The sequence below is a fragment of the Peromyscus maniculatus genome, chromosome 20 (genome assembly GCF_049852395.1).
Source record: "Peromyscus maniculatus bairdii isolate BWxNUB_F1_BW_parent chromosome 20, HU_Pman_BW_mat_3.1, whole genome shotgun sequence".
Lineage (NCBI taxonomy): Eukaryota > Metazoa > Chordata > Mammalia > Rodentia > Cricetidae > Peromyscus > Peromyscus maniculatus.
This window is the reverse complement of record NC_134871.1, coordinates 50,624,197-50,635,519: the sequence shown is the minus strand read 5'-3', so window position 1 is coordinate 50,635,519 and position 11,323 is coordinate 50,624,197. Positions and strand designations below refer to the sequence as shown.

Below are 11,323 nucleotides of genomic sequence, written 5' to 3'. Positions count from 1 at the left end.
ATGCCAAGAGCTGGATGAAGGGGAAGAACGTGCAGGTGCTCATAGGAGCATGGGGGCAGAGCTAGAGACAGAGCCCGGAGGAGGAAAGAGTTCCTGGGGTGTCCTGTCACCAACCCTACTCCCACAGTCAGCCACACACACACACCCCCGCCAGTCATTCCATCCCACCCACTGACATTCTTTGCCCCCAGTGGGAGAAAGCAATTTGCATCCAACCGGCAGGATGAAGATGGATGGAGAGAGCTAGTTTTCTCATCTCACGGAGGCCGCTGTGCACAAGGCAGTGGGGGGGGGGGGGAGCTTTGTTGTGATGTGGTCCCTACAGGCTGAATTCCAGATTTGTGGTTCATCTGCCTTCGAGGTGCCAAGTGAGTGAACAGCTGGACAAGCTGCAGTCTGGGGACCAAAGACACTTAAACCTGACCCGGCTGGCTGCCAGTTCCTGCAGGGTGGGTGTTTCAAGCCTAGGGAGGCAGGCATGGCTCTGTTTTTGCGATATCTGGGGTGGACAAGGGGCATCTGGGCGTTAGCTTGGGGAGTGTTGGAAGATCCTGAGCACTTCTTCCCTGGGGCTTCTCCTTTGGCGTGGAGAACTCTAGGGGAGGGTGGGTGCAGGGTGTAGGGTTCTTTTTAAGAGCTAAGACATTTCCAAGCCTACAGAACAGGCATTCATGTTCCTGGGCCCACAGAACCCTTGAAGGATTAAATAGTGATACATGTGTTTGCCAGTCATCACACTAGATGCCTGACAGGCAGTAGTGATGTATGTGTTGAGTCATGGTGTGTGTGCCAACATTCAATAACATACAAAGGAATCTTCACACCACCTTACCCGTTAATGTCTGTGTTTTCAGAGGAGGAAATTGAGGCTCAGAGACCGAAAGGAAGATGCTCTTGTGCGCAGCTGGTGATTGACAGCATTGGAATCGAACCCAAGTAACTCAGTCCCAGAATCTGGACCCTGGAGTTTTTGACACGTCTGCAAAGAGTCCCAAGTCGTGCCTGATGCCAGAGACATACGCCAAAGGTAAATCGCTGTCACTGGCCTATGAGCCATGGATTCTGGCTTGACCTGGGAGTTGAGCTCTAGGAAGGCTGATTCTATACTAGCCCCGCCCTCCCCCACTTTCCCTTCTTGACAACCCCGTGAGACTCTTTGTCCATGCACCTGTGTCAAAGCATCACATGCATGCTGTAAAGGTATTCAATTTTTGTTTTGTTTTTTGAGGTAAGGTTTCTCTGGGTAGTCCTGGTTGTCCTGGTGCTCTCTTTGTAGACCAGGCTGGCCTCAAACCCACAGAGATCCACCTGCCTCTGCCTCCCAAGTGCTGAGATTAAAGGCGTGCGCCGCCGCCGCCGCCGCCGCCGCCGCCGCCGCCGCCGCCGCCGCCGCCGCCGCCGCCACCACCACAACCGGCGTCCTTAAAGTTTGAAAACAGTTGGCTGTAACTTTCCTCCCATCCCCACTAAGGTAACAAGTGTTTGTTTTGTGTGTACGGGAGGCTTATGTAAAAGCACAGTCTTCTCACTTCTTTCGGTAATTACCAGTCATTTTCTAACCTCATCTAAAAACCAAACCGTCATTGATATCATTCGGCAGGAAGCTAACAAAGACACCATGATCCTGTCTCTCCGCCTCTGCTCTCCCCCTGTGTCGCCCACCCCTCCCGCAGCAGTCAGATGATCTGATCATGGCATTCCCCGCTTGGAGCCCAGTGGGGGTGCCCTCCCATTGCACCACTTCCCTGCCACCCACCCTCCTGCTCTGCACTTCCCTCACCAAAACGGCCTGCTCTCCTAGGCACGAGTCAAACTGTCTCTTGGCTCTGGGTCACTGCTCCTAAGCCTGGGGTGCCCTGTCCTCTCTCTCTTCCTGTGGCTATTTCCTTTCCATCTTTCTGTTCTCATGCAAGCAAGCCTCCTCAGAGGCGTGAGAAGAGGTGACCCAGTGCGTGCAGCGTGTGTGCAGAAAACAAGCCTTTACCACAACATTCTCCGGTCCTGTCCTTCCTGCGCCTGCCCTTCCAGGCTTCGGCCTCTGCTGTAGTTACGCTCACTCCCCTTGTGACTCTCTGTCCAGGAGAGTAGAGGTGCCTTAAGCGCGAGGACTCTGCCTCCCTCGGCTATATATCCACGGCACCTCTTGCCAGCACTCAGTACCTTTTAAACTGGTAAAGCTTATCAGACCAGGCTTATTAATTGCATCTCTCTGTCCTTATAAGCTTACTGAAGTTATAAAAATAATGGATATTGATTCTGTTTTAAAGATTCATTTTTATTATTTTTAATTGCATGTATGTGTGTGCATGGGGCTTTTGAGACAGGGTTTCCCTGTGTTGCCCTGGCTGTTCTAGAACTCACTCTGTAGACCAGGCTGGACTTGAACTCACAGAGATCCACCTGCCTCTGCCTCCCAAGTGCTGGGATTAAAGGTGTGCACCACCACCACCACCACCACCACCACCACCACCCAGCTATATAATGTATCTTGAGCCTATCCATCCCCAACTTCTCCCTTCCACTCTCCCTGGCCCCCAACACCATACAATAGGTCCCTTTTCCCACCTTTATGTCCTCTTTTTATTTTCCCCCTGGTAACCCACTATTTCCAGATTTTTTTCATCTTTCAGATGTAAAACTCTGTAACCATTAATCACCTCCATATTTGCAGTTCTAGCCTACTATTCCTCAGCTGTGTAGTATTCTGCAGTGTCAAAGCCAGTGGATCGCAACCTGTGGGTCACGACCCCTTTGGGGGCGGCTGAATGACCCTTTCACAGGGGTCACCTGAGACCATCGTAAAACACAGATATTTACATTACGATTAGTAACCATAGTAAAATTACAGTTATGAAGGAGCAATGGAAATAATTTTATGGCTGGGTGTCACCACAACAGGAGGGGACTATATAAAGGTTGCAGCATTAGGAAGGTTGAGAAGCTCCAGGCTGATAGCTAACTTGGCTCCTATCAGTCACATGAAGGCTGTTTCAAGCTTCTCGATCTTCTACATCCTGCTGCAGTTCCAAGATTAAATTCCCAGAGGGTTCACCTGGCGGTGGAGGTACACACCACTAATCCCAGCCTTCGGGAGGCAGAGGCAGGCAGATCTGTGTGAGTTCGAGGTCAGCCTGACGTACGAGTGAGTTCCAGGTCTATGCAGAGAAACTCTATTTCTGGGGGGAGGGGGGGATGTCCCAGAGGGTTGCGTTCAAAGGGTCTGCATTTACATCTGGCCAAATCGCTGTTCAAACAAGTCCTCCTCACTGCCTCTCCCCCCACTGCAGACTTTTAGCCTGGGTACCCTTTGGGCTTGGTTCTTCCTAGGGTAAGCCAACAAGTAAATATTATGCATCCCAGGGACAAGCAGGACCTGACCTTGAAGGAGCAGTCAGCGGCTGCCTTCAGTGGTGCTTTCCTGGGGAGAAGCCTGGGAGGCAAGTTTGGTGGCAAGCCGGGGGTTGGGGGGTGGAGTGGGGGAATCAAAGCCGCTGGTGTATATACACAGAGGAAGTCTAATTCAAAAGCCATATAATGAGTGGACTTGGGAAGAGGCTTGTTGCTGTGGCAACCTGATTCCCCTGCTGCCAAGAGCAGGCTTTCTTCTTTCTTCTGCACCTGGCAGGGACTCCTTCCCTTCCACATTACTTGGGGAAGAAAGACAGGGTTTGTGCTCTTTGACTGAGGTGAGGCGTGCTTTCTGGCCACATGTCTGTGGCCAACTGTCACTGAGAAAGAGAACGTGAGTCCCCTAATTCTCTCACTGGGCGTGGAGCTGGCTGCAACTCACCCCTGATGCAGACCAGAGGCCACCTGGGTGCCTGGACTCAAAGGCTGATGTCCCAGACCATCCACTGACGGGGACTGTCTTTTCTGACTTTCCCCAGAAGTACAGATGGTCCAAGTCCCCTGCGAGATTGTTCTGTCCATGGTCAACAGAAGCATTTCTAGATCTTTCTTTAGGAACGCCAAAGGTCAAAGGCTGACAACTTTGCTCGAAAGGACCTTTGAAAACCAGTCTCCCTGGTTCAAAGTCACTCTGACCTGCTTCCTCCGGGCATTCAATCCTGAAAATGCAGATTGGGAAAAAGCTGGGGGAGAAGACAGACAATGGACCAAATTAAATCGCCTCTCTCTCTCTCTCTCTCTCTCTCTCTCTCTCTCTCTCTCTCTCTCTCTCTCTCATTTCTCACCTGTTCTGAGTCAGGCTCTATGCTGGCCACACGATTTAACAGCCCCTAGTTCTTTTAACAGCTCTGTGAAGTGACCACCCTTATTCCCAATTGCTATGTTCATACTGAAAACCGAGGCAGCCGCTGCGTGCAGGCAGAAGTGATTCGCCCCAGATCCTGGGTCTGCCTGGATCTCAAGGTCATGTCCTTGCACTTCACCCACTGTGAGACACGAAGCAGACTGCAGAGGGACTGTCCCTTCTCCTTGATGTGATGGCAGCTACTTATTAAATCTCCCTCTAAGCAACAAAGGCTGGAGAGCCTTGCCCCACCCAGTTCATGGGTCTCCTCCCCCTTCATCTTGCCCCTGCCTCCTACAGTCAGGCAGTGGCTGTGCTGGGGACAACGTGGGCGTGGAGGGCTGACTCCATCCAAACTGTAGGGTCATTGACATTGCTGGCATTCAAACCTCCCAGCAGAAACGTGGGAGATGATGACCCGGCTTGCTCTGCTTCTAGAGTGCCAAGGGCCATGGAGGAATTCAGTGAGCCTAGGCAGGCACCATAACATGATTCTTCTAAACCTCAAATGGACCAGATCCCAGTCTTGCAGCTTCCGGAAACTTCCCTTGGCTGACCTCCTTAATGGGAGCTCTTCTATAGGAAGCCTTTTTTCTGATTGATGGGGATGGGGTGAGGTGGGGTGGGCATGGGGGGGAGGTTTGTTTTTTTGCACCCCGATAAGCCTCTCCGCCGACGCAGCAATCCAAATCAGACCGAATTAGAAAAAGCCCCGGTTTAATGGGTAAAGCATTCCTGGGTGATTCTCTAGCCCCCCAGAGAGGAGACAAGAGACAGAAAAAATACCTGTCTGTTTTCGGGGGGGGGGGCAGTTTAAATACCCTGTGGGAGTGATCTTGAGCATCTCTGGGGGAGGAGCCATGTTTAACGGGCCTGAGGGGCAGGGTCTGAGCAGAGGGGTGGGGCTTCCACCAGAACATTCCAGACCTTTTGGGTATATGGATGCCAGGGTGCAGGGACTGAGGTGGAGCTTCCCCCTGAACAGTTAGAGGTAAATGGCAGTATTGACTTGTGCTAGTCAATTTGTCTAAATCTCATCCCAGAGGCAACCACAGCGTGATGCCATCACTCAGGAGAATAGTGACTACTCATGTGGTTACATACCACCTTCCAGGCCCCACCCACAGAGGCTCTCTTCTGGGTGCTGTGCCAGGTCCCTTCAAGGGTGGGTCTCGGAAAGCTGTTCTCTGCTGCCTTTGAGGCACTGGGATGAAGTAGCTTCTGTGTTTCCTGTGACTAATCTGACGCACTGTGAGCCTCTGCCTTGAGGGGCCGGAGTTGGGGAGTGCAAAGAAACCCTCATTTACTGACTGACGAGACTCCAGCATGGTCATTCAAAGAACCCCCCAGGATGACCACCTGTGCTTAAAGGCAGGTGGCTTAGAGTTCTTTGGGTTGGAGGTCCGGCTTAGCCCAGGTCCTCTGTTCTTGCTGGGTGTAGGTAGCGTCTGTCCCAGTATGAGGGTCCTCCGAGGGCTGAGCAGGAAAGAGGGCCAAGGACCCCACTTCTGTCTGTCTCCTCCTCCTCCTCTCCTCCAGTATGAACCTTCCCTAATGCCTGGATTGGCCCCCAGAGGTGCTTGAGACACACATGTGGAACTTTTCGTGACTCTTGTCTCCGTCCCTTCAGGGTCACCCGAGGGCCACCGCCACAGCATCTTGTCAATAGATTTCCTTTCACTGGAAACACACAGACTGGAGCTCGGGAACCCAGCCCACTGGGGAAGGCTGTGGCTCTCTTCCATGAGCCTGAACTATTTAGAGCATCCTTGGCAGGCTGAGTTTGGAAGCTCTTACCTTGCTTCAGACTCAGGACTATTTCGGGGGCTGTTCACAGCTGAGCGCCCATTTCCTCCTCTCTCTGCATCCCTGTTTCCTCAGCAAACGGAGGCCTCTGGCAGGGGAGGAAGAAACGGCAGCGATGGAGTTCAAGGGGCAGGTTACAGATGCCCCGTTGCTATGACAAGGCCACGAGGTCCCTTGCAGCCCTGACTTGCTCTGCAGCTGCTAATCCCACCCTTTCAACCTAATTAATATAAACCTGTGTTGTAGTTGTTGTTTTCCAGTGCTGGAGATGGAACCCAGAGTCTAGGGTCCCTTTCTTGCTGGACAGATACTCTATCACAGAGCTCTATATTCCTAGCTCAGGACTTTGGTATTTTTTGTTTGTTGGTTTGGTTGGTTGGTTGTGATTTTTGTTTGTTTGCTTATTTTTTGCTTGTTTGTTTGTCTTCTCCAGACAGGGTTTCTCTGTGTACTTTTGAAACCTGTCCTGGAACTCACTCTGTAGCCCAGGCTGGCCTTGAACTCACAGAGATCCACCTGCCTCTGCCTCCTGAGTGCTGGGATTAAAGGCATGTGCCACCACTGCCCGGCCGATTGGATGTTTTTTGAGACTGAGTCTTGCTAGGTAGCCCATTCAGGTCTTAAACAATCCTTCTCCTAAGACATTTTCTTTTTCTTTTGGTTTGCTTGTTTTTTGTTTTGTTTTGTTGTTTTCTTTATCCTTTTTTCCTTCTTTTCTTTTTTGAGACAGGGTCTCACTATGTAGTCCTAGCTAGCCTGGAACTTGCTCTGTAGACCAGGCTGGCCTCAATCTCACAGAACATCCTCTTTGAACATCCTGAGTCCCAACACACTTTAAGCTTGGGAGGAAATTGACACACAACTCTCAGTACTATCCCAGCACCCCAAAATAAGAACATGGGTAAGATATTCTTGTGAGAGATCAGTAATAGGAAATAAGGTTATCCTGGGTTCCAGAAGCCATCCGGAAGATTACTGACTATGAAGAAGAGCCCATGGGAACTTTAGTTTGTAGCCAAGTGGAGCAGAAGGGGACCAGCTTATTGGGAGGACCGGAGAACTGGAGGAACCTCCCTAGAGGTGCACATTTACTGTCAGAGGAGAAGTGCTAGAGAATGTGTAGAGAACAATGGTTTGTTTTCCTTCTCAGGATAAATGGCAAAGGACAGACACCACTGAGTCCACTTGGAGCATTTTGCAAAGTGAGATGATGTGAGCGGGGGAGAGATAGAAAGATCATGAGGACATGAGCTCCGCCATATTTAAGTCTTTGGCGGTGGAGACGGTGTGTGGACAGATGGAAACACTGGACCAAGGGGTCAGAAAGAGAGGGAGAGGGGGCTGGGAGATGACTCAGTGTGTAAAACCATTTACCACATAACATCTGTGATCCCAGTACTGCCACGGGGATGAGAAGCAGAGGCAGGAGGCTCCCCAGGAGCTTGGGAGCCAGCGAGTGTGGCGCACACAGTAGAAGACAACAAAGGGGCCCTGTGTCAAGCAAGATGGAAGGCGAGAGCCGGGCATGCTGCTGCGTTCTTTTAATCTCAGCACTTCTGAGGCGGCAGGGGGATCTCTGAGTTCGAGGCCAGCCTGGTCTACAGAGCAATTTCCAGGACAGCCAGGGCTACCCAGAGAAACCCTGTCTCTAAAAACAAAACAAAAAAGATGGAAGGCAAGAACTGATGTGACAAGGCAAGACAGTGCAGAGGTTCCTCCATCTTGCATCTTGCTGAGGCCATTTTAGGTTTAACTAGAATTTGACCTCCTTGATGGAGAGTCCTTTGGAAAATTACCCATCTCTATTCTAGGAACCCGAGGTCAAGACGCCCCAACTAACATATCTTAGCGTCTGTTAAATTGCCTGCTTGTGCAAACCTTCCCTTCCAGCTAACTGCTTATCCTAGCTTCTGTTAAACTGCTTGCTTAAATCCTCCCTCTGTGGCCGCGTGGTGGTGGTGGTGGTGGTAATGATGGTGGTGGCACACACCTTTAATCTCAGCACTCGAGAGGCAGAGGCAGGTGGATCTCTGTGAGTTTAAGGCCAGCCTGGGCTATAGAGTAAGATCCAGGAAAGGCTCCAAAGCTACACAGAGAAACTCTGTCTCAAAAAATAAAACCAAACCAAAACCTCCCTTTGCAGCTGCTGAGGGACATGCAGGATGTGGTTTTGCCTTTAAAAGCTCCTTGTTCTAAATGCTCAGTACACTTGGGTCCCAAATATCTGAGAGTAGTCCCAGCTCAATGGAATAAAGACTTTCTTTTTTGTTATTGTTATTGTTTTTTTTTTTTTTTGAGACAGAGTTTCTCTGTGTAGTTCTGGCTGTCCTGGAACTCACTCTGAAGAAGACCAGGCCAGCCTTGAACCCAGAGATCTGCCTGCTTCTGCATCCAGAGTTCAAGGATTAAAGGTGTGCACCACCAACACCAACACCACCACTACCACCAACGTTAGAAGAAAGACTTTTATTGGCTACAGACTGTGTCTGAGTGGTCATCTTTGGTGGGCTGTCTGTAACACTGACAGCTGAGGTTGTCCCCTGAGATTCACTGTGACACACACATTGCACATATACGCACATCATTTAAACACACATACCCAAAGATCCCTGGCTCAATCCTGAGTTTTTGGGGGAGGGACTTGGGGAGCATTGGCACAGAGGCTGAGAGGTTGACTAATCAGGGAGACAGAGGCCGAGCAGGGGGTAGAGTCTGGGGTAACTTGGGAGCACAATGTCTGAAAGGTGCTCCGGAATTTTGAATTCCCCTCCAGTTCCTTCTGAAGGTATTTCTTAGTTTTTGATGTCTTGATCTTTACTCTATACCCCGATGAAGAACAAGGAAAGAGAGGAGGAGGGAGAAGGGAGGGAGGAAGAAGTCTTGACACCCTCAAGTGGCCCCTGCAGAAGCAGCAGGCGGGGAGCAGCCTGGGCCCAGAGCTTGCAGGCTTCTCCACTGAGAGTGGGTAGAGAGGCCCAACTGACCACAGGAGACACCAAGTAAGGTGTGGGAGTCAGGGGAGCTAGTCCTCCAAATCCGTTTCTCTGACAGGCCAGAGCCCTGTCTACTCTGGGAATGTGGCTGGCTTTCTGGTTTTTCGGCGTTTGTTTCTAGCGTAATCCAGGAGGAGGCAAGATGGAGCCAGCCACATCTCTGAGAAACAAACAACACACTAGCTTGGTTTTCCCCTTTGCAATGAATTGGTTTGCCCCAAGCTGCTGTTAGCACCAGGGAACCCCAGACAAATTGCTTTCTTATTACACCTTGCAAAACAGACCCCAGGAGGGACCCCAAAATACAAGCATCCATCTGAGACATCCCTAGATCCATCCCATGGCTTCGAGTCCCTTCAAGCAGGAGGCTATTGCACAGGTACAGTGACTACCTGCTGGGAAGGCCCCTCCCCTCTTCCCCGCCATTCCTCCCTGGCCCTTAGATCATGGTGGGGGGAGCATCTCTAGCAGGGTGGTCCTTCACAGCCCCTTCCCCTTAGACCTCTCTCTGGTGAGTCCAATCAGTAATGTGATGACTATTTGTGGGGTTATCTTAAGACTCCATCCCCTCCACCTTCCCCATTGGCAGTCCATAGAGGAGTCCTGCCTGCCCTTGCTCTAGGGGCAGGTACCATACCCCATGCTGAACAGGCTCCCCGGGAGCTATTTTAGAAGATTACTCACCATGAAGAAAGGCTCATGGGGAACCTCTGATTTGGGGCCAAGTTAGGAAGATGTTGTGGGTAACCAAGGAACCCACTCATTGGGATTGGCATTAGCAGGCATTGTGGGACTGAATCATGAACCTGGGGTTTATACTATTTCCGGGCAGCGAGTGTCAGAACTGAGTCCAGTTGAACCCAGCATCCTGGGAGGACTGGAGAAACGGTTCCTGGTCTCCTCTTGACCTTTGAGGTTTTTAGCTGACTCTGCAGCCAGTTCTGTGAGCCTATGCTGGGCTTGGCTCTGGGACCAGAGCTTCTGCCTCTGGCCTCTGGAGAGGAGGCATTTCTACACCTTCCACCCCTAATGGCCATGGTAAAATGTGCACACATGTGCACTGAGAGGGCAGAGTCCAGAGTTATCATGGAATCTGCACCACAATAAAGATGACAGTTACCTTCCTAGGCAAAGTCTTCATGGCAATTGCTCATAAGTCCTTGACCTTTCTGTCTGGCTTCCTTGCCCTCTCCTGTTTTCCATGCACACATTCCCTGAACCCTCGCCTCTAATTGCTGAGACCTCACCTGGTAGCACAGCTGTTGCCTTGTGTACCCACCATTCTTCAGGCTGCTTAGGCAGTAGACGTTCCCTTCTCCTTTGGGAACTGCCGCCCACCACACACACACGTAAATAAAAGGAGCAGAAGAGGTGGCTCAGTGGATAAAGCATGAGGACCTGAGTTTGAATCCCCTGGACCTACATAACTCTGGCTTAGCATTATGCATCGGTAACCCCAGTGTTCCTAGGTAAACCAGAAGCAGAGACAGAATATTCGGGGTCCAGCTAGCCTGGTGTGCATAGAGGCAAAACAGCAAGAGACTCTTTTTCAAACAAGATGGAATGGAAGGACTGATACCCAAGATTGTCCTCTGACCTCCACACACGTATGTATGTACACTCACTCACATATATGGATGCAAACACACAAAGATTTAAAAAAATAGGTTGGGGATTTAGCTCAGTAGTAGAGTACTTGCCTAGCAAGTGCAAGGCCCTGGGTTTGGTCCTCAGCTCCGGGAAAAAAATAAATAAAGCACCCCACATCTCATGAATGTGATGAGTAGGCAAATCCCACACATACCACACATATCCACAAAGCACATCACACACACCATCTATATAACATACGTACATAATGTATATCATACACAAGACACACCACACACATCTCTCACCACATAAATCGTACATCATACACACACATTGGGGTCAATGAAATGGTCCCCTGTGAACACGTGACCTATTCTAGCCAATCAGAGGGTCTCATTTCCCTGGGTCTGAGCTTAGGTGAAAGTAGGAAGGCACATCACTCACATGGAGATCCACCTACAATCCCCGCACCGAAGAAGTGGAAATGGGTGGGTGAGGATGCTTAGCCACCTAGCGAATTCAAGGCCAGCCTGGACTGCGTAAGACCCTGTCTCAAAACAAAATAACACTACCTGCCTTGTAGGGAATTAACGAACTTGAACACGATGTTTATGCAGCATTCGGAGCAGTTCCTGGCACACACTCAACAAATGTTTGTCATAACTGCTGATCCCTTCCA

The 11,323-nt window shown here is 50.5% G+C and overlaps 1 long non-coding RNA gene across 2 annotated transcripts; it reads right to left on the bottom strand.

Annotated features, from left to right (window-relative positions):
* Nucleotides 1–291: 291 nt before the first annotated feature.
* Nucleotides 292–11,301, bottom strand: LOC121824422 (uncharacterized). 2 transcript variants are annotated; one of them, XR_006066316.2, is made up of 3 exons: nt 11,217–11,301; nt 6,050–6,146; nt 292–979 (listed from the first exon to the last, which is right to left on the bottom strand). It is a non-coding gene; the product is annotated as an uncharacterized LOC121824422 (long non-coding RNA). The 2 variants fall into 2 exon arrangements; XR_013046514.1 differs by lacking the exon at nt 292–979 and adding an exon at nt 2,558–4,067.
* Nucleotides 11,302–11,323: the final 22 nt, after the last annotated feature.